We start from the raw sequence: 23642 nt of genomic DNA, 5'->3' as shown, positions 1-23642 counted from the left end.
CGGTGTTGTGACTCTCACCCAAGCACCACAAACAAATGCGATGCGGGTCGGTTAGACATCTTAGACTTGCAGTTGCGGCAAGTCTTGAAGCCAGACCACGGAGTCGGAGGGGTCGAAAAAGAAGACGTCTTCACAAGGTAAAACACAAGGCGCGCTGAGTCTCCGAAGCAAACACGTTTGTGGAAAAAATGGAACTGAGGCTACAGGCGCCGTTCGTCCTATTTATAACATCCAGTGACGTCCCCCTTGACTGGGACCTTCGAAGTACAGCGACCCAATGCCATCGACACAGGATGCCCCTCCCGAAAAAGTTTCCGAGCTACACAGCTGTGGACATTACATGTCAAAGATGTGGAATACGTTGGAGGACACAATCCATTTGAAAGATGCTTTCTCATAAGTCTTGGTAATAGTAGGATTCCTCTTCTCTTCATATAATTTACTTAAGTGAGAGATCCAGGCTTCTTCCGGTACGTTATTGGTTTGAGATAGCCTCATAATCCCTGAACAAAAGTTTACAAGGGACCAAATGTGTCTCGCTCATCTCCCACAAACTGTATTTAACATAATCGCTCAGTCCTGTTGATAAAGTCTGTCTGTGGGCATGCAACCAGTTTTTATACTTTTTGCTTTGAGAATGTCCTTTAGGGTCTTCGTTCGGCTGGCTCAGTTTTTTATTAGTCTCAATTTTCTTTTTTACACCACAAATGCTTCGAAAGAATGTAGTACTATGCTATATCATAACCCATTTTTAAGAAAGTAGTAAAATGGGCCAAAATAAAAGTCACTATTTTTGATGAATGGCAATGGATTATTGATACTCTAGGAGGCGGCCACTATTTCAACATAGTCAATGTCCTTTCTTATGACCCACAATTCTGGTGTATGATACAATTGTGACAAAAATGATTTCTGTTTATGTCTCCCTATTCTGGATCAAAAACGTCCTGAATTATAAGGCAAGTACTATTGTTGGTGTTGCCGTTAAGACTCTGCAACCTCCAAACAGTCAACCCCTCATAGCAATAGGAGCACTACAAGCAGTACATCCGATAGTAAGAGCGAACTGACCGGATGGAATTTGCTAAGGGACACTCAAGAGGACAAAGATAAATAACTTACCTGTACATTCAATCCATGTTACTAAATACTAATCTCTCAAACACGGAATAGAAGTTGCAGCACATATTAAGGATTTAAACCTGGATATATGCGCCCCTACAGAAACATGAATCCATTCCGCAGCTGGCCCTTCTTTAGGACTGGTTATTCCTGAACGATATTCAATTTTGCTTAAGAGAAAAGAGGTTAGAGGAGGAGGTGTGGCATTGATATTTAAATCAGAGCTAAAAATCAGAGAAGTAAAGATAGAGGACATAGCTGATACTGAAATGTTGCTAGTAAACATTGAAATGAGTGCAGAAATCACCCTCAACATTATACTGATATATAGAGCTCCAACAACAGCACCCAATTTCTATGATCAACTATGCAACTACATTCTTCCACTGCTTAAACCTTATCCCAAATTGTTATTGTTAGGCAATTTTAACTACTGGCTGGGCGATTCGTCAGACACTACAGCAAGCACCTTGGAGGCTGCACTTAACACTCTGGGGTTCCACCAAGCTGTCTCAAACCCTACCCATGACAAATGATACACTCTGGATTGGGTCGCTAATCACAAGGTCAACATCGAGGTCAGTGGAATCAAACCATGTCCGTGGTCAGACCACCATTGTATTTACTTCCGGATTAAAATAGAATGCTTTGCCAAAAAAAAAAAAGACATGTTCACAAGGGCACCCACTTTAGTAGGGAACCTGAGGAATCTGCCAGGTGATAAATTAATTAAAACCCTGGTCATCCACACCAACTTCAGAAATGATGGAGGCAGACACTACAGGAATTGACTACACTATTCATCTCCTCTATTAAGGAAATTACAGAAACAATAGCTCCACTAAAAAAGAAATATTGTCCCATAGAACGGAAAAATAATAAATAATTGTTCAATGCAGACATTCAACAATTAAAAACAAAAAAAAAACTAAACACTTGTGACTGGAGAAATGCACTAGATGTGCCAAGCTTTGAATCATATAAAGAAGCGGCTAGGACTTATAAATTTGGTTGACAATTGAGAGGCATCTGGCATAATCCTGCACTACAAATTGCGAACACGATCCTATACTGGCGAAGTTTCGAAGGGGATCTTAAAGATCATGCTTAATGGACTTATGTTGTCATTTGAAGAGCTTCAATAATTGTTTCATCTGAATAGAAGGGAAAGGAATAGATTTAGAGAATTAGAGTCTCTCTTGACTCAGACTTTGAATATGTTGTCTATGCCAATGGAGAAAGAGCCGGCATGCTGCAATATATTTTGCCTGTTGCCAAGTACAGTCTCCACGAATTTAAACCTCATGCTGGAGTATAATTTACTGACTGAATCATTGAGGTGCTTAATAAGGAAGTGGGAAGAAGATTTGGGATGTACTATTACTGATGGAAGTTGAAAACAAATGTGGCAGATTGGATACAGTAGTAAATTAGAGCTCAAACTAAGACTTCTACATCAGAAAATGTTTGGACTGTTATATTGGACAGCTGAGCGCATGTACAAATTAGGGTTGGTAGATAGTGATGTGTTGAGGGTGTAGTAGAGAAAAGGTTGTTACTTCATATGCTATGGTACTGTCCCCCAAGCACATTCCTTCTTGTGCGAAGTGTTACAGACTAGATATGATCTTGCCATTCCAGGTGCTATTGCTATCGAATAGTGGGTGCTGTGTAAAGGCTTGGTTGTATGGGAATCGGATTGATAAAATACTTGTGATAGCGACTAAACAGATTTTGAGAGTCTGGAAAACCAGGAAGAAGCCGCAAGTTGAGAGTTGGATTAATGATACGTTGATATTATCTGATTTAGAACGGGCTATGTTTCAAAGACAGGGTAAGGAAGATGTTTATCAGACCCTTTGGATGCCATTTAATGTATTGTACGGTAGTAGTACTTCAGATTGAATAACTCGTTAATCTAAGCAATCAAGTTATAGGATAAAATCGGTTTTTTATGTTGCCAGTGTATATGTTGGGCTTGTTTTGTGCCTTAAGTGTGGAAAATTAGATATTTGTTTTAGCAATGAAGTACTATTTAGGAATGTTTGTTGCTCCTCTCAGGAGGATAGCTCAGTGCCAACGTGCTCGCCTTGGAAGCAAGACGGCACAGAGAACCACAGGCTCGATCCCCGAGTCCGCACTTGGAAACCTCTGGTTATTAAGTGCGTTATAAATAACCAATTATATCATTAATTAATCTATGAATAAATACCGGGGCTTACGAGATGTTTAATAGTTGAATGTGTTAGGATGCATTATATCTCACTTGAATTTGTCAATGCGTATGCTGTAATAGTCTTGCATATGCTTATTCTGAAATTAATAAAGCTATTTTAAAAAAAGAGAAAAAAGGGACTTATAAAAGCACAATTATAATGGCTAAAAAAGATACATTCAATGATCGAATAATAAAGGTTACCTCTGACAGTACAGAGTGTAAGATTCTGAAAGAGCAGGAAAGCCCGAATGGAACCAACGAATTACCACTCGTGAAAGATAAGGCATGGTGCTAGTCAATTCAGGATGCCATGACAAATAAATTAGAAAATATCAAAAAGTATCAATTAGAAAAAAAAAAAATCAATACCTTAACTGAAATAAACACTAAGTTGGGCAATTTAATTAATAACAGGAATTGAATTTAATTTCAAAAGTTATCAGACAACTAAAAACGACCAGTTGCAAACGAATTCTTGCTCGGCACTGATTATTAAAGAATGTGCACCTACCTTATTACCTGCTATAACTAAATTTCAAAACACCCTGCTCACTCAAAACCATGTGGCTACCCTCAGCCACCTCTTCTCCCTCTCATCTCTGTCTGTCCACCATCCAGGAGTGGTGTGCTGCCAATGATCTCTGTCTTAATGCCAGTAAGACAGATATTCTCATCGGCACACCCACTCCCTCCTTTCCGGTCACTCTCTGGCCGGCCTCTCTTGGCCCTCTTCATGCTCCCACCTGTGAGGCTAAAAAGGTTGGGGTCATCTTCGACGCCACACTCTCCTTCTCTCCTCACATCTCAGACATCTCTAAGAAGTCACACTATGAGCTGCACCTCCTTAGAGGTATTCTTCCTTCCCTCTCCTTCCCCCAGAAGCTCACTGTCTCCAGAGCTTTGGTACTCTCTAGGCTGGACTATCAGCCTCTTTCTAAATATGCCTGCCTCTACTCTCCGCCGTCTGCAACTTACCCAGAACAGGATTGCAAGACTTGTCCTTGGCCTCAAGCCCAGGGATCGTATCTCTCCAGGACTGAAATCTCTGCACTGGCTCCCAGTGTCTGCGAGGATTAAGTTCAAAACTCTCTGCATTGTCCACAAAGCCTTCTGGGGCCTCAATACCTTCAAATCCCTCTTCCTAAATATCTTCCTTCTCGAGCTCTTCGCTCATTTGCCTCCAACTCCCTCTTGGTCAGTTGCATCTTCAAGCAACGAGTTGGTGGTAGATCTCTCGCTTCGGCTGGGGCCTCCCTCTGGAACAGCCTCCCTGCGTCACTGAAACCTGAGGAGAACCATTTCCGGTAGCATCTCAAAACCGTTCTCGTTGCTTCTGCTTTTTCTCCTTCTCTCCCTTGCTGAATCCCTGGCTAAACGTGCACTGGTTACCTGGCCACCCTCGGTTCTCGGGACCAGGTCCCCTTCACCGCCAGTCTGACACCTGCACTGCCTTCCAAAGGGCGAAGATCTCTTGAAGGACTTCCTGAGCTAGTTCCCACTCGTGGGAGACTGTGCTCTGCCTGCTCAGAGCGTCCGTTGTCAAGTTCTTCTCTCCGGCTAGGTGAACTGCCGATAGAGAGATTCCTTCTTGGATTGCCCAAAACCAGAGCTGCATCGCCTCTCTGCACAGAGGTAGTGATCCTACGCCTCCTCTTTTGTTGAGGTAATGCATGGCCACTGTGTTGTCCGTCATTATTAGGACATTCTTTCCTTGTACAGATGGCAGAAAAGCCTTCAGCGCAAGTCTGATGGCCCTCAGCTTTGACAGGTTGATATGTAGTCTGGACTCCGATGGAGACCAACGACCGCTGATGGTCAAGTCGTTGGCGTGGGCTCCCCACCCAGTGAGTGAGGCATCCGTGACTACTGTTATCTACTGCCAGGGTTGCCAAAACTGTTCTCCTTTCAGAATGTTCTCCTGACAGGCCCACCACTGAAGGTCTCGAGCCACCCTGTCGGGAAGCTGAAGAAGATCTGTCATTCTCCCTTAGAATTGTGACCACTGAGTTCTCAGTGCCCACTGGAGAGATCTCATTCTCAGGCAAGCCTCTGGCACTAGGAAAATGCAGGATGCCATGAGGCCTAGCAACCTCAAAAAGTCGAACGCTGGGAGACGTTGGGCATTTTGAAACTTGGTGACCATCTGTAGAATATCTTGAGCCCTCACCTGTGGTGGCGAGGCTTTTCCCAGGGAAGTGTCCAGGATCGCTCCGATGAACTGGAGTCTCTGCGATGGTATCATTTGTGACTTCTTTAAATTGAGGGAGAAGCCCAGACTGTGAAGGGAGTGGCAAACATGATCTAGCTGGATCTGAGCTTGTTCCGAAGATACAGCTCTGATCAACCAATCGTCCAGGTAGGGGTAGACGTGAATCCCTTCCCTCCTTAGACTTGCAGCCACTACCGACATTAACTTGGTGAAGACCCTCGGGGCGGAGGTCAGCCCAAATGGCAGCACTCAAAATTGATAATGAGAGTTGCCAATTGCGAACCTCAGGTATTTCCTGTGTTTGAGATGGATTGGCACATGGAAATAAGTGTCCTGAAGGTCCAGAGATACCAACCAGTCCTGGAACTGAAGGGCCTGAAGGATCTGAGAAAGAGTTACCATCTTGAATTTGTCTTTCCTGAGGAATTTGTTCAATTCTCGCAAGTCCAAGATGGGTCTCAGTCCTCCGTCTTTCTTTGGTATGAGAAAGTAAGGGGAGTACCAGCCCTTGTTCCTCTCTGCTACAGGTACCGGTTCTATGGCACCTTTCTCTAGCAGGTCTAAAATTTCCTGCAAGAGGAGCAGATCTGGAGCTTTTTGAGAGCTGATCCCCGGTGGATGACTCTGAGGTATGCGTAGGAGAGGCAGGCAGTAACCTTGTGCAACTGTCTCCAATGTCCAAGCATCTGACGTGATAGCCTGCCATTCCGCCAGATGTTGAGTTAACCTGCTTCCTTCAGGTGTCTTGTGAGGGAAGTCCTCAGAGTGGTTTTGGGGCGGCTGATGCAGATGCCGATGGTAAAGAGGCACCTGCTGTTGCTGTGGCTTTTGAATATCTACCCCGTCCACCTCGGGTAGTTCTTTGTCCCCTTTGAGCCGGTCGTCCTCTACCTCTTCCGAATGCAGAGTAGAAGCGAAAGGACTTGCCTCTCGCAGAGGTTCCTGTGGGACGAAAAGGTGTCTGATGGATTGCAGCGCCTAGGGATTTTGCTGCTGCCTTTGACGTTTGCAGTTTTTCTAAACTGTCATCCGCCTTTTTCCCAAACAAAGAAGAGCCATTAAATGGCATGTTCAAGAGCCTGGCTTGCACATCTGGGGCAAAACCAGACTTTCTCAACCAAGCAAATCTCCTGGTTTTTGTACTTGCCGCCATTGCTCTGCTGAAACTGTCAGCCGAATCAATGCCCGTCTGGAGGGATTCGCACATAGCGTCTTTACCGTCCTTTGATATTTAGGAACGCCTCCCTTTCTTCTCCCTCCGGGATGCAGTCAGCCGCTGTAGAAGCACACTCCCAAAGTGTATGGCTGAATCTAGCAAGGGTGCAAGTAGCATTAATAGATTTTAACGCCATGCTATATGCCGAAAAGACTTTCTTAGCCATAGCATCATATTTTTTATCGTCCCTGTCCTGTGGGACGGTAGGGTAAGCAGTCTTGATGTCAGTAGAAGATGCTGCCTGTACTACCAGATTTTCTGGGGATGGGTGTTTGGACAAAAACTCCGGGTCTGCAGAAGATACCCTGTATTTAGTAGACAGTTTTTTTATTTACTACCGGGACGACATCTGGGGTTTCCCAGTTCGTCATGATTTTTCTTTGAAGAGCTTCATGAAAAGGTACTACAGGATCCTCCTGTGGACCTTTATCAAGAATATCTGTGAGGTCATCCTGTTGGAAAGCCTGTGAAGGTGTTGACCACCCCATAAATTCTGTGATCCTGGCCATTAAGGCTCTATAAGGGGTTTCAGCACGCTCCCCGGGTCTGGCCTAGCAAACTCCACCTTTGGGGAAGTGTCTAAACCACTTGCCTCATGTAAGGAATCATGGAGTTCCTTTAATCTGCGTTCCTCTGAGGATAACTCCTCTTGAACTGGGGTTGCAGATCCCTGCAACTCAAATGTCTCTTCTTGGTCACTCCCTCTTCCATGCTTGAGGACATTGTTCTCAATTGGTCTGAACTCACAAAGGGTGTGAAACCCATCTCCAAGGCAGAGGGTGCCAAACTTCTTGTAATCAGCCTCGAAAACGTCGATGTCGTCGACGCCTAAGGCTTCGAACGTGGCGTCGAAAACAAAGGTGGAGGCCTCGAGGTCCTCGATAGAATCGGAATTCTGCTTGAGGATGTCAACAATCTCGACGACATCGTCATCTAAGACCTGGGAATAGCCACTGGGTGCGCCGCAACCGTGACTTTCCTTGGCGTCGACGCCGGTGTTGAGGATGGCGTCGAGTCGACAGACCCGTGTGTCGAAGGTCCCTTCGACAACGGCGTCGAAGACACCGACCTTGGCGTCGACGGAACCTTCGAAGAAGGATTCAAGGTCTTTGCTTTACTCGAGGGTTCGTGGCACGCTCGAGAAGCTTCCTTTGCCGGGTGATGCGACTCGCAGCGTTTTGGACCTTCGGGTCTTTCGACCAAAGCATTGCTCTCGGCAGTCTTCGAGGGGGTCGAGGCCGCTTTCTCGAAGACGCTCATCATATTTTTTTCGGAATTCCTCCCATTCAGCCCGGGAACTATGTTTCGTGGGGCAAGGGATTCTCTTAGGTGAAACAGAGGAAAAGGAGGACGAAAGAAGGGGATCTTCGGCGTCTCCTTTTCGAGTGCTTCCATCTCGAGGAGTGATGGGACCCGCTTCGAGACCTGGAGCGCGAATGGTGATGAGGAGACGAATGTCCGACTTCGTCGAGGAAGAAGAAGCTTTAGAAGTCTTACCTTTTTCCAGCTTCCCCCTACGCTCCTTCAGGGCCTTAGCTGTCATGGACATACAGTCCTCGCACTCCGAACAATGGTGCTCAGCTCCCAAACACCACAGACAGACCCTGTGAGGGTCCGTCAGCGACATCTTTTTTCCACAATCTCGGCATTTTTTAAAGCCGGACCGAGGGGTCGTCGGTTCAGACGAGGAAGCCACCGAGTATGGATCGAATATCTCGAGGAAAATTGAATAATTCTCTACAAAACTGAGCAACGATATTCCGAGGCACTGAGTAAGTGCGGAAAAACGGAACTGAGCAAAGGACGCTGCGCGCGGCCTTTATAGGCAGGATGACGTCGATACGGCAGCTGTCGAGGGACGACATCGACTCGGCGGACGTCGACGCGCAGCGCCCTCTAGAGAGAAAAAAATTTCCAAGGCCAGCAAAGCTGGAAAGAGATATCTAAGATAAGGAATACGTCGGAGGACACAATCCCTTCGAAAGTGGTTTTTACCACAAAAACAGGGGTTTGGGGGACACCCCCCCCCCCCACCAAAAGAAAAAAAAAAAAAAAATTTGATCCTTTTGTTTCGGTCTTTTTGTGTCGATCCTTTGACCATTCGAACCTTTGTAGTCGATCCTTTGACGTACAACCGGTTAAGGCAAGAATCAATTTCAGACTGATTCTGATTGTTCACAAATGTCGGGTATGCCATATGCCAAACTACCTAATGGAAGGTGTAGTTGACAAACAGAGCCAGAGGACTCAAAGATCCAGCAACACCCACCTACTGAAAACACAACGATGCAAATCTAGTAAAACACTTAAGGGAGCTTTCAGCTTGGCAGCACAAATAGCTTGGAATGCTATGCCACAAGACTTAAGAGAAACAGAGTCCACAAACACCTTTAAAAAGAAACTAAAAACTCTGCTATTCTATCAGTCTCCAGAATAATTAAGACCCTTGCTCAGTTGATACCTTTGTATTATCTTGACCAAGGTAGTACGTAATGGTCCTGTCTCTCTGTTATATGTGCACCCATAAGCTTTTGGGTACCCCGGTGCATGTTAGAAATAAAATAAAGTCTTTCTTTGGACCTTTATTCATCATGCTCAAGTGCCCATTTTGATGTATCCGATGGAGTCATCGCCGATTTCCCTGCGGTGGACTCCTCCCATGTGGCCAGGGGACGGCAGAGGCTACCTGATCCTGACCCTGGGGGCGGCTAAATGAGGATCTATCACATGGGAGGAGACAACTACTAGCGGGCAAGGGGGGTGTACTAACTCCATCAGGTGAGATGTGGAATTCCCCCCCCGCCCCCTCCCGTTTCCCCTGAGGAAGACCCTATAACACCAGAGTTCTTAATGGATTGGTCTCACCCAAGGATCCTCCCCTAGAGTAAAAGACTGAAAACCTTTCCTCCATGTTACTAGAGACAAGACCCCATCTGTGACTCAAACATTCACAACATACAACATCTCCTGTTTCCGATGTGTCTTTATATGAAACATTTTAACACCATTCAAGAAATCCAACAGAATCTATGCACTTAAACTCCCATAAATCCTCAGGTACTGAGACGAGTAAGAGGAGGAAGGAGTTTATACAAACTTAGAGAAGCCCAACATGCAGGCTAGTTTTGCTGGACCTAAAGTGTGCAGGACATAATAATGGAATCCGCACTTGTGACACAGGCAATAAGGGATAGAACCGTGCAGGAGAAAACAGTGTGAAAGACGACAAGCAAATGCATGTAGTGGCTCGCGAATGCGCGTCATACATATCAGCGTGGCAAGAAGAAAGGAGAAGCACAGCATGCACACCTGAAGTACCGTGGGATTACTGGGAGCTGAAGCGGAGCTCCTGGAGGTATGGTTGTGACGAAAGGCAGTGTTCTCCGGTCCAGGCCATGGCGGGAATCCGGCAAGGGATTGCAGAGCTGCAGGAAACATTGGGGCAACATCTGCCCTGTGTAAGTAGCCGACCCAGTGAGGAAGCTTCATCATGGAGGCACGGCAAGAGTCAGAGACGCTGTGAACAACCAGTGAGTCTGCCCATAGTCATTTGGAACCTCAGGACCTACCGACACGCATGCAACTGAGTGACTGAATAGTATGAGTATACGGACTATACTCAAATGTGGTTTGAATGCAGACAAAACCAATTCAATACCGAATAAGAAGAATATTTGAATACCGCCAAGGCAAAGTTCAGCAAAAAAACCCTAGCAAGTACAGATGCACAAGATGCCAAAGTGAGGAAGAGCTGAAGCAAGTGTTACCATAGGCAAATATACTGAGAACCTGAAAGTATATGCTACTGTGGTATGTGAAAACAGTGAAACAAATACGAAGTCCTGGCAGGAGAGTACACCAGGCAGCTTACATTGGTTGGGGAAGATACCTGGCAGGGGAGTATTCCAGGTGATATGTAAACCCATTGGAAGGATCCCTGGCCGGTGAGTATGATGGGCAATTCATCAAAGTTGTATAAATATTGTGATATTGTGGCAAGTCCTGGCAGGGGAGTATACCAGGCAATCTGTAAAAAGGTACAAGAAGAAATAAAGAAAGACTGTTGTGCAATTTATTGTTTGAACAAGAACTTTGTGAGACCAGTGGTGACACAAAGGAACTGTGGGATAAAAAGACACTTGCCATCCTACTTAAAGGTTTTGGGGAAGGGAACCACCCTCTGGATCTAACGTTCTTTACCTTGGAGAATACTTTTGTTGAAATCATCCATATAATCTGGTTGTACGTCAAAGACATTTCCTTGTACCCTTTGTTAGCTTTCTAGTGTGAGGGTCAGCTTAGGGTGTTTTGGACACAAGGACGGCTTTTAAGTTACTACTTGACAAAGACTGATCCCTAGTTTTAGTTTCCTAGGTAGAGAGGTCCCACTTTAGAATAAGGCTAGAGGGGTGTTCTCCCAACTCATTTCGGTTTAATAAAATGTCTGACTTTGAGAACACCACAACTTTGTGAAAGGCTCTCATTTCTGACCGCAGCAGGACCCTCGTATCGTGGAAAGTCAAATAAGGCCGCTTGCAGGATAGGGCCTGGATCTCACCTACCCTCCAGGCAGAGGTGATAGCCACTAGATAAGCAGTCTTCCACAAAAGGTACTTGAGAGGGGCTTGATGCATAGGCTCAAAGGGGGACCCCATGAGCCGTGTAAGAAGCACGTTGAGTTCCCACGCTGGGGCGGGCACCTTCACCGGCGGGAATGATGGGAACAGTCCTTCAAGGAAATCCTTTATCAGACGATGCTACCAAACCGAAGATGGTCCCAGAGACCTGGTGTAGCAGGAGATAGCTGGCAGATGCACTTTGAAGGCATGAGCCAGTCCCACCCTGGCCAAGGACAATAAGTATGGAAGGACCTGCGGGGCTGTGACCCTCAGAGGGATTATCTTCTGTGTGCAGCACCACATCCTGAAACGCTTCCACTTCTGCCTGTACCACTAAGAGTCTATGACAATCTGACCCTGGCAAGGACCTCTCTGCAGTCCGCAGGAAGCTCGAACCGCCGAACTATAATCCTCCAAGAGCCAAAGCTTTAGGTTCAATGACCACGGGTTGTGATGTAGGATTGCACCGCCTTCTCTGATGAGCAGGTCTGCGACTACTGGCAGCTTGACTGATGATGACATCGACCAGCTGAGAAGGAACAAATTACTTACCTTTAACTGTTTTTCTCCAGCATGGGTCTGCCATGGATTCACATGTTCATGAATATTCCCTGTCCTCAGTCTGGGAATCCTCAGTAAAAGAAAAAACTGTTTCACTTTCATTGAAAAAACTGTCTTTCTCTTTTAAACCAATCGCTGAGCTCTGGGTCATACTGCCCCCAGCCAATGACTGCCCTCTCCCTACGCCCCACCTCTGGCAGCCATCTTCAGATTTGGAAGCACGTAAAATGGCAGTATGACTAAGAAGAGCCGCAGAGGGACAGGAGGGAGGGTTCGCGTGTGAATCCATGCCAGACCCATGCTGGAGAACAACAGTTACAGGTAAATAACTTGTTCCTTCTCCAGCATGGGTTCTGGTATAGATTCACATGGTCATAAATTAAGAATACACAGCAGTACATACATAAACAACCACAAGAGGTGACAACGCATAACAGAAGCTATTACTCTTACCTCTTCACCAGGCTCACCTTCAAGCGAACAGGTTGCGTAGCACTGCTTGGCCGACTCTGGACTCCTCCCTGGAATCCCTGCCGCTACAGTAGAAGTTTTTGAAGGTGTTTGTAGACCTGCACATAGCAGCCCTGCAGATGTCCAGCAAGGGCACACCAAACAGGAACGCCATCGTTGCAGAGATAGAACTGGTCGAATGGGCTTTCGGAACAGCCAGGCAGCGGTCTGTTTGCCAACCAGTGACAATGAGTGATGCAGCATGAGAGCCACCTGGAGATGGAAGCCTTGGATAAGGCCTTCCATGGTACACATGACCAAAGTTCACAAAAAGCTGAGACGTCTTCCTGAAACACTTTGTGCGGGCCACATAAAACTTCAGCACTCGAGCCACATCAAGCGAGTTCAAAGTCCTTTCGGCGAGCGACAAAGGTGTCGGAAAAAGAACACAGTTAACACCAAGGGCTCGTTGAGATGAAATTCTGATGGAACCTTAGGCATGAAGGAGGAGTGCGTCTGCAGCGCCACCCTCGTCTCGTGGAAAGTTAAGTAAGGACGCTTGCAGGACAGGGCCTGGATCTCACCTACTCTTCTGGCAGAAGTGATGGCCACGAGGAAAGCAGTCTTCCAAGACAGGAACTTGAGCGGAGCTTGATGCATCAGCTCGAATGGGGCCCCCATGAGCATAGTCAGCACTACATTGAGTTCCCACGCCGGGGCAGGAGACTTCACCGGCGGGAATGAACGGAACAGTCCTTTGATGAACTCCTTCACTAGACGGTGCAACCAAAGAGAAGACCGTCCCGGAGACCTGGTGTAGCAGGAGATAGCCACCAGATGCACCTTGCAGCCCGACTTAGCCAACGACAAGTATGAAAGGACTTGGGGGGGGGGGGGGGGGGTGGGTGAGAGGGAGGGCTGTGACTCTCAGAGGGTTAATCTTCTGCAACAGGCACCAAGTCACGAAACGCTTCTAACCACAGAACTATAATGCTGCAGGAGCCAGGCCTTCAGGTTCAACGGTGGTGGTCTAAAGTGCAGGATAGCGCCTACTTCCCTGGCGAGAGGATCCGCAACCACTGGTAGCTTGACTGGAGGGGACGCTGACATGCTGAGAAGTTCTGGTTACCAGATTTGCCTCGGCAACACTGGCGCAATGAAGATCGCAATGAAGATCATCCTTCATTGTCTGAGTTGACTGATGACTCGTAGTAGCAACGGCAACGGAGGTACAGGCGTTCCCAAGGGAAGGCACATGCGTCCCCCCATTCTCCCCGGCTGTGGGAACCTGCTGGCGGACCTTCAACAACTGCTGTTCGTCGGTGTCGCAAACAAATCGATCTGGGGACTGCCCCACCTGAGGAAGAGGTTTTCCACTTGATCCTGCCAAAGCCCCCACTTGTGTCATGCAGCTCCCTGCTGAGCGAGTCCGCAACTGTGTTTTAGACTCCCGCTCGGTAAAAAGGAATGAATAACATCCCCTGGCTGAAGGCACAGAGCCATAATTCCTGCACCTCTTTGGAGAGCGCAAGGAATCTGGTGCCCCCCTGCTTCTGGATGTAAATCATTGTGGGGGTATTGTCCATGAAGACCCTCACCACTTTGCCCTTCAGGGATGGAAGGAATTACTTGAGGGCCCAAAACACAACCCGTAGTTCCAGGACATTGATCCTTATCCACCGGCAGCCAAAGGCCTCTGGCATGGAGACTGTTTGGACAGTTTTTCTGAAGTGCTCCAACTTCTTCAAAACCATTCAACTGAGGCAGTACAAGACTCCCCTCTTAGTATAAGGCTGTACCACCTGAGTACATGGTAGCGTAGACGGAGCAGCCAGGCTTATCTTAGGAGGGAGAGAGGGCATTAGATACAGTACAAGTGAAATTGTAATACAAAGGTTCCAAAGAAACACTGAAACACTATGTATTGTAAAAGGATTTATTTAAATACAGGTAGGCCCAGATAAATCCAGTGGTTAAGTAAGTACTAACACATTATAAAAAAAAAAAATCACAATATAAAAACACAACACTATACTTCAAATCCACAGACCAAAGTATAAACCTTATTTGGAACACATAACAGTAGTTCTAGGGAAGTCAAACCTTGTTATACACATTTATTATAGGTCAAGCCTATTCTTTGGGAGTAAAAGACCAATGGTTACGTTCAGATTACATTCAGTAATACAAGGGCAATAGGCCCTTCCAGTTGTATAGTGACTCTTGGAACAAATCACAAAAACAGTCAACTGGACAATATACTTTGGTTGAATAGTGAAACACTTATCCTACGTGCAGTAAAAACCTATAACTACTTTTGTCATAACACACAGTTATACCAAGTGAGTAAAACCTAAGGATGTAATATACAATTACAGATGCTTTTGAAATCAAGGAACCCCAGATTGAGTTAAGCAACAACTCTGGTAACTAATTTTGGATGGCACATAGCTAACACAAGGTAAGTAAAACCCACATACATTAACTTCACAATGAAGGGAAAGTAAATCCCAATGTTACACTTTGCTGAATAGTTATTCTAGGTAGGCACCAACCTAATGTAGACTTAAGGACAGGCTAGCAGCAAGTCAGGGGAAGCAAGACTCAGTTGGGGGACACTCATACAATTACCCTACAGGAATAATCTGGTGAAACCAAAACATTACTTTTGTAAAGAGGCACAACCTAATCACAGGAGAGTAAAATATACCTTCACATCTACTTTCTATTAGACTGGCAAAACAATGGCTAAGGAAGAAAAGATGTTAACCATACTTTTAAGAATAGTGCATCACAAAATCACGATCCTTAGGAACGTTTCTAACTGCTCACTCTTAGAATTACAGTTACCAAACAACTCTTTACAAGTAAGTAAAACACTTGATTTCTTTTCTAGGCAGAGGTCCCAATCCCTTCAAAGTATTTCCCTTATTCTTGGAGCATGAGTGTTCTCAGTGGAAGAAGGGGGTAACTAGGACTAGTGACCAACAGGCAGTGTTAGAATAAGTTCTTTAGCAGCAAAAGTCAGATTTCCTTGGGAAAACTGGGCAAACAGGCGAGTACTTTACTTTTAGAGTTAGAAGAGGGTCCAGGGGCTTCACGGAAGACACCCCAGCAGGATTCTAGCAGTGGGACTGGGTGCACTGGACGAGGGACCTCCCAATCACAGAATACACCCCAGGACTACATAGAAATCCCAAAAGGCTTAAGGTAAATATATACCCAAGCCAACACAGTACCTCAGCAATGAAGAAGAGATTGCAGCAGGAGAACTTCAGAGACTACAGCCAAATACCCGGTCAGTGGATTCCTTGTCCTGGAGACTGAACACAAGACCTCAGTAGGGACTTTGCAGCAGGGATCGATGAAGAAGGCTCCAGGCAAGATTTCTCTCGTGGCTGAATGCGGTTCTGCGGAGTTGGCGCCTTTTCAAGGAGCACAGAAGACAAACTCAGTGTTGAATTTGCGTCGTTTTTAAGGTCCAGCACTGTTGTGAGGGGACTTTTTGGACTCGATTCGTGTCTCTGGAGATACACGAAGATGCCCACAAAGTTTCAGCGAGATTCGGATTTCGGAAGACCGTGCACCGCAGAGTGGCTGGAGGTCTCAAGGTCTCAGGGTATTGTGGTATTGCAAGAACGCAAGGTCGCAGCAACCCGTGGGATGGCTCAAAATGCAGGTCTTCTTGAGTCTAGAGCTCTGGGTTCGGGTCGTCGTTTTCGGAGTCCTCGGGTCGATTTGAAGGAAGGGTTGAAGCAGGCTCAGGTTGCACAGCAGGCACTCGGTGGCTGGAAATAGTCTCTGCCGCTTTTCCTTCATCCTCCTCCTCTTCGGTTTAAGTTACGGTGGTCGACATGACTTCAGCTTCTAGGTTTCCAGTATTTATCAGGAACTACAGCACAACCTCTGCATTCTCTCCCTGCATTTTACAAGAAAGGGGCGTCTTGTTGTCCAATCAGGACAGCCAGCCCCCCACTGGGATTTGTCCCAGTTGAAGCAAGGCGTAAGACAAAGGAGGGGGACGTTTTGGACTCCCTCCTCCCCCACTTCCTGTGCTTACAGACGGACTGGTGCCTGGGCGGGGTGTACAGGGGACTCCAGCCAAAGACAAAACTCACACAAAGGAATTTCCCACCCTGGATGTCAGGGGAAGCAACAAGAAACACTAAAATGGCAGAAAAAGAAGACAGGGCCATTTTGGTAAAATTAGCACCCTTCGGTGCCTTTACTGCAGCTGTGATCACAGCCCGCGGTAAAGGTGCCCCAAATTAGTAAAAGGTATGACGGCCACCAGCCATTAAAGGTAAGCTTGTCACTGTAAGCTTGTCACTGTAACAGAACGGTTACAATGTATGCCCTTTCACATTAAAACTGTATCTCCCCAGCACTCCACATAAGGTGGGGTGTGCTGGTTTCACAGAACAAAATGTAAAAGGGATGCAAAGATCCTTTCTACCCTTGAAAACTTTAGATGACTTAAGGTTTGCACAAGAAAGTTAAATGGGGAGCCCCAAGGGCAACCCAGCAACAGGCACTTATTGCCAATAGGTTGTTAAACATGGTATCTTTAAAAAGACACTATGGAGGGTCTTAAAAATGACACCCATAACAAGAGTTAAATATTAGGTGAGTGTGGAAAAAGGTTCCCACTCACTGAGGTATTAATGAAAAATTTCCCACTAAAAAAGCAAAATGTTCTGGGGTTGAACCAGGAAAGGAGATTTATCAGCTCTGTGGAAATGTTACCCAACAGACACATTCGTTGTATGCTCCACACCCCTCCAGGGAAGCATCAGTCGTGGCCGTCTCCTGGTATGGGGGACTCTAGAAGTCTGTGCCCTCGGTTATGGTGGAGCACATGCCCCACCATCTCATCGCTCGACGGAACTCCTCGTTGACCACAATCCCGTCCTTAAAGCTTCCGGACACCGGGATCCAACTAGAGTCTAGGAATTCCTGGAGCAGTCATATCCGCAACCTGCAGAGCCGGATCAGGTAGCTAAATGACGACATCATGCCGAGCAGCGACTTGATGGTCCCCATTGTGGAGATCTTCAGTGCCAACAGCTGTTGCACCTTGCCCAAAATGGCCGCTATCCTCTCCTCCAACGGGCTGCCAGGCAGGATACAGTGTTGAGACTGGACCCCAGAAACAGTGCATTCTGCGATGGAGTCGAGCAGGATTTTGCATAGTTCTGTCACGCTCACCTGATTCCCACGGAGGCGCAGGTCTGGCTTCGAGTGCTGATGCTTCTTCTATGGTGAAGCGCAGGACTCTGAAGATGGACTCACTGGCTCGCAGGAATATTCCCCTGTGCATGAAAAGGGAGTATTACCTACTGACGGATTAATGCTCAAGCCTCCCACTCCCTTCCAGCCCTCCACGATACCCTTCCTTGATTCCCCGTGAAGTCTCACCTTAGGGTCTGGAATGATGAGTTCTCCATCCTGCTTCTGATGCAGGGGCGCATTGAAACCCAGTTACTTCACTGGATTGAGGTTTGATGGGAGTTCACATAAGCTTGACTATTCAGGTAAGGCACTGTAAGAGTTCTGTAGCATGTTCAAAAGTTCAAGCTTAATAATAATGTTCATTGTCTTATTGCAGCAAGCACAAACGCTTATGTCTTTTTCCCCTTAGGGGCCGGGGTTCGGAATGCCAGAGATATGGCGCCGACCCGAAGTGAAACGTGCAGTTCCAGTAAATGACAGGTAAGTTCTGGATGAGCGTTCGGGTAATGTCTTTGCATTCGCTCATTCAATGTCTTTGTCTTTTTTCCCCATAGGGGCCGGGGTCCGGAATGCCAGGAAGCGGCAGGACCCGAAATTAAATGGGAATGACCCAACAGGTAAGTCTTAGAAGGAAACTGAGCTTTTGCTATTCCCTTCCTTCTCTCACCTTGTGTTCTTGTCTTTTTCACTCTAGGCTCTGGGAACTGGCTGCGGATCCGGACGATCGCTGCTGAAGATGGAGGTGCCCAGGAAAGGTGAGTGAAATGCAGCGCTGCAGCGATCGAAGCGAAATGCTTTTAAAATGATGTCTTCCCTTTCAGGATCGTCGGTGTGAAGTCTCCGTGATGCAGCTTTAGCAGGTAAGGTCTTCTTTCTCTCCAATTCTCTCTTAGCAGGTGACCCAGGATGCTGACAGGCGTGGCTGAAGTCCAGATGCAGGAGCTGACACGGTGAGCGTCCAGCTGCGAGGAGCAGAACAACGCGAAGCGTGAGTTGCTGATCGGGCGTGGTTTAAATAGCTTTGGAAGAAGTTCCAGGTATCCTTCCACCGATCAGGTATGTATCCTTCCCCGACCACACCTAGGGGAAAGTAGTTCCACAGGTAAAGTAGTTCCATTCAGGCCTCAAGAGGGCCTGGATGTAGCAGCATGGTCTGCATCAGGTAAGTGCACCTTAAAACACTTGAACACATGTCTAGCTTTATGAGCCTGGCGCCTAAGGCGCCAGGACAGGGGTCCAACATGAGCCTGGCGCCTAAGGCGCCAGGACTGTGTCCAAAGGGCCCCAGCTTGGGCCCGCTGGCACTTCCCTGGGGGAAATGATGCCTGCCTCTGGGGTTGCTGGGTCGGACCTGGCTCCTTGGAGGTAGGCATCATGACAAGTTCACCGAGCACCCCAGATCCGGCAGCAGCCGGGCAGCTTTCTCTGTGTGGTCCACGGCGATGTCCCTTGAATTGGCCCAGATGAGCCAGTCGTTGAGGTATGGGTAAACATGAATTCCCTGTAGTCGCAGATGGGCCACCACCAGAGCAAAGCACTTCAGAAAGAGTCTGGGCACCGACTTCAGTCCGAAGGAGAGAGCCTTGAACTGGTAGTGCTTCCCTTGTACGACGAAGCGCAGGCACTTGCAATATTTTATGTGAATGGGGACGTAGAAGTACGCATCCTCTAGATCCAATGACGACAGAAAGTCTCCCTCCTCCAGTTGGCAGAGCACATGCTGCAACGTGACAATCCTGAATTTCAGGGACTTTATGTACTTGAGTCGGAGATCGAGAATGGGCCTCAAGCCCCTGTCTTTCTTATTAGTAGATTATCTTGAGTAAACTCTGGAGCCCGGAGTCCCTTTGGAACCAGCTCTATCGCTCCTTTTCTTAATATGGTCCAAACCTCCAGCAGCAGTTAAGGGATGTGTTGTTCCTGCCGGGCCACACATGGTATTCGCAGACACTTTCGCTGAAACTCCAAAGTGTGTCCATGGGTGAGTGTCCAGCACCCAACAATTGTTGGAGAGGTTATCCCACACGGTGAATAAGTTTGCCAGCTGGTCTCCCACCGAGAGGACGATCCACCGCCAAAACTCTTAAATCTACCCAACTTCCCTCCTAAGAGACGAAAGGACAGATGGTGCTGTAGCAGCATGCCCAGGGCACGGGCCGCCTCTGTATCGGTCTTGATGGCCTGAAGAGATTCAACGACGGCCTTGCCGAAAAGATTGTCTCCAAACAGCATGTCCAGGACCCTCGTCTGAACCTCTTGTCTGAAAAGCTGATGTCCTTTAGCCAGCCACGACAGAGGCAAACCCTGTTTCCCATCTGGCAGAACTCTGTGTCTGCAATGTCCAGAGCCACAGTGATGGCGTGTTCTGATGCCACCTCGCCTTCCTAAATGATCTCCATTGCCTAGACCCGCTTATCCTCGGGAAGGAAATCAAGGTTTGGAGCCATCTTGTACCATAGCTCCTGGTCGTACCTGGCCAGGATCGCTAAGGGGTTAGCCGCCTTGACCGTCATCACCGCTGAGTAAATGACCTTCCTACCCGCAGCGTCCAATTTCTTCCGGGTGGGGCAGAGTTTGAGGACGACAGATTGACTACTGCTTCCGAGCCACAGCCGAGACCACGGAGTCCGGCGATGTCTGACAGCAGAAATGTTTGTGCAGATTCCGGCATCGGGGATTTCTTTTCTAGCCAGTCCCTCTTCGCCGGGGCTGAGAAGGGGGTTCTTCAGCAGTGCCAGCCCTTCATCCCAGACATCGTCCAGGAGTGGTACCGACATAATGGTCTTCCTTTTTGTCTCCCGGCGCTTACAGGAAGCCCCCCTCCGCTTCCGGGGTGAGCTGGTAGAGTTCCGACGCACGGACGATCATGGAGCGGAAGGAGCCCACTTCGTACGGCGGAGAAGCCCTTGATGGAGGATAGATTCCGCCATCACTGTATCTGTCCTGTAGCACTACAGGAGGAGGGAAGTGGCGGTTGGAGTGAAGGCAAAGGGTGTCTCCTCTTTCTTATGCAGTGGTGGCCCTGGTGTCAACGGGGTCGTCGCTGGTGGTGGCGTTGGTGGTGCCGTCAGCATCCTATTCTGAATCTCTGGCACCAGTGTGTGGAGGGTCGAGAGAATATGCGACAGATCTCTGGGAGGTGCCTGGGCAACAGAGTCGCTGGGCCCGCGCCTATGTCGTCACCGCCTCCGGCGGGCATCTCCTCAACATTCTCGTTGTCGTCACCACCCTCTTCCAGGACAGTGTGGACAAAAACTATGTCTTCCTCATCGGAGGAAGAAATATCCGTGCCCTGGAGTTCTTGCACGCCCCTTGCCCCCTTTTTGGGTCCTGAGGGGTCAGCTTCGGCTAAGGTCCGGCATCCTCTTTTCCGGATCCACTTGTTTGGCCGAAGCCTCACGTCTGGGAGGAAGAGCCACAATGACAGCCACTGGTGTACCCTGGACCAGGTCAGCCACTTTCGCCTTTGAGAGGGAGCAGGAGCAACCATCTCGATAGAAGAGAACGATTTGGCTTGGATCGCCTGGGTCTTAGCGTGAAGGTTGGACACAGTGTCCTGCTTGGCTTACTCCAGCTTATCTTGCAGCTTCCCCGGGGTAGCTGACTTTCTCTTTGACAAAGAACTTGAGCGATGGCTCGCGATTGAGGCTGATGGAGACGAACGTGCCCCGACCGTCGTGGGACCTCTTGCATGGAGACCCCGACGGAAAGGGACACGCGTTGCTTGGCCTTGTCTTGGGCCCCCATGGATGGAGCACCCTCAAAGGACTTCAAAGCCCACTCTGGCTGGCTGGATCGGGATGAGGAATGCCCCTGTGGCACACACAGGGTAGAGGCCCTGGCTTAGAGCCACGCCGCCAGTGTGACATGCTGATCCTTCCTGATCCTTCATCGTGCGCTTGGTAAAGCCACGCAGATCTGGCAATCTTCTTCCTTTTATTTTTAAATGTTTTAATTAGCATTTGTAATCTCACTGGTCAATTTACATTTGCGGAAAAAAATGAGAAAAGAAATCTTTGTTTCAAAAGTTATTACCAGTCCATGTACAATTTTCAGTTGAAAGTTATTGTTTCAAAACAAATGTCTGTTATAACAATATTGTAACAAAATAACCTAAGCAAAGAAATTAAAACAAGTAAACAATAACATTAACTACTTCACTTGTGAGTTACATTGCATATATAGGTGACATTCATCTATCACAAGGGTGTGGGCTCAACCTGAGGGGAATATCTTTCTTACCAAGGGGATGATCCCCAGATGGGCACTAAGAGTGTACAATCATCTTCATGGCGTACATCACTAAAAAAATGTTTATGTATTCATGGTGGCTTGTCATCCAACGGATGGAACATGTCGCACACCAGCATTTTAAGGCCTCGTATGCACCACTTGTGTCCGACTCAGACCTGGCAGACCCTGAACCCCACGCACTAGTTTCTGCCTCCACCCAGCGCTCAAGCTCTTTGTACCAGCATACGTATTGTGGACCCCCAGCTGACTTCCAGGCCATTGCAATGGTTCTTTTGGCCAGAATGCAGGCCATGTCCACGAGTTTAATCACACGTTTATATTTGCTGTTCGAGGGTACGCTAGTATCCTTTCCCATTCCTTTTCAGTTATTTCTAGCCCAAGATCAGTCTCCCATTTCTCCTTCAGCATTGACCTTTTTGGATCCCATATATCCTGAATACCGGCTTCCAGCCATCGTTCAGTGCAAACATTAGTGTCAACAGGGGGTTCTCTGTCGGTTTCTCAGGCCAGTTTTCCCATTTCTTCCTAGCCACCTTTCACACTCTTTGATACCACAGAAATTGTCCCTTTGAAAGCCCTTCCTTTGCTTGTAAGGATTCCAACTTCCTGAAGGTGACCTCTTCAAATATGCCCCAGTTTTCCCAATGCCATGTCACCGCCAGATCTGCTATGTCGGTGCAAACATCAGCGGCTATTGGAGTCTCAGATGAATAGGGGTGTCCCAGGTTCAGTAGTGACCTAACTCTATACCACACCTTCCTGCCCAACGTCACAACCATGGGGACTTCCCTAGACAATTCAGGGGTACCCATAGTATTTCTTTCAGCTGTGCAGTTGCTACCTTTTGTCACAATAATTCTGAATCCAACGTAACTTCACCTGAAAGCTATTTGGTTACGAAGCTGAGTTGGGCTGCAAGGTAATACTTTTCTAAATCTGGCAGTTACACGCCCTCCCTGTGAGGTAGGCATAGTGTGGTGAGTGACAGTCTGTATTGGGCCACACCCCACAGGAACTCTCCTATTATCACCACTAAAATGTGAAAGAAGGAGGCTTTGACATAGTAGTGGACACTGTGAAAATGATGCAAGAATCTAGGTACTATAATCATTTTAGCCTATCTGGCCGCAAAGGCATTAGCAGCTTTGACAGTTGTCGCTGCCGAATAGATAACTTTTCTACCCATCAAATCCAACTCCTTTCGTTGTTCGGAGTGGTGGAGGACGATGAGGCAGCCGAGCCCGACGATATCTTTCTGGCGGCCGCCGAGACCACCAAGTCCGGTGACGGTTGAGACCGTAAGCACTTGGGCGCAGAGTCCGGCACCTTGTACTTCTTCTCCAGCTGGTCTCCCTTCGCTGGAGGGGATTCTTCAGCAGAGCCGACCTTCCCCAAGTATTGCGCTCATTGTATCTGTGGCAAGTGCATTCCACCCAAAAAGAAGTAGTCAATTCTAGTATACAGACCATGAGGATGGGAGAGGTAAGAATAGCCCCAATCTTCGCAATCTTCTTCCTTGTCCATCGGGCGAAACAAAGGCACTGGGAATGATTGTAATCCGTGAAAACATTCCGCAAACCTCAGATGGTGCAGAGCTTGAAGAGGGAAGCACCGTCCCTCTCCTCTGACATGATCTGGCGCAGTGTAGGCCTGATGGCCTTCTGGAAAACTTCCAAAAACAAAACACTTCACGATTTTGACGTTGAGGGGCGATGAAAGATGCTGAAAAACGGGTCCCCGTTAATCGGATGAATACGACTG

General features: G+C 47.6%; 1 protein-coding gene across 10 annotated transcripts in view; it reads right to left on the bottom strand.

The window, feature by feature from the left end:
• ATXN2 (ataxin 2) overlaps positions 1-23642 on the bottom strand; it is a 2542428-nt gene that overhangs the window by 1130994 nt on the left and 1387792 nt on the right. The window lies entirely within an intron of this gene.

This window comes from Ambystoma mexicanum, chromosome 10 (assembly GCF_040938575.1).
Source record: "Ambystoma mexicanum isolate Mex_15411 chromosome 10, UKY_AmexF1_1, whole genome shotgun sequence".
Classification (NCBI taxonomy): domain Eukaryota; kingdom Metazoa; phylum Chordata; class Amphibia; order Caudata; family Ambystomatidae; genus Ambystoma; species Ambystoma mexicanum.
This window is presented reverse-complemented; position numbering and strand designations above follow the sequence as displayed.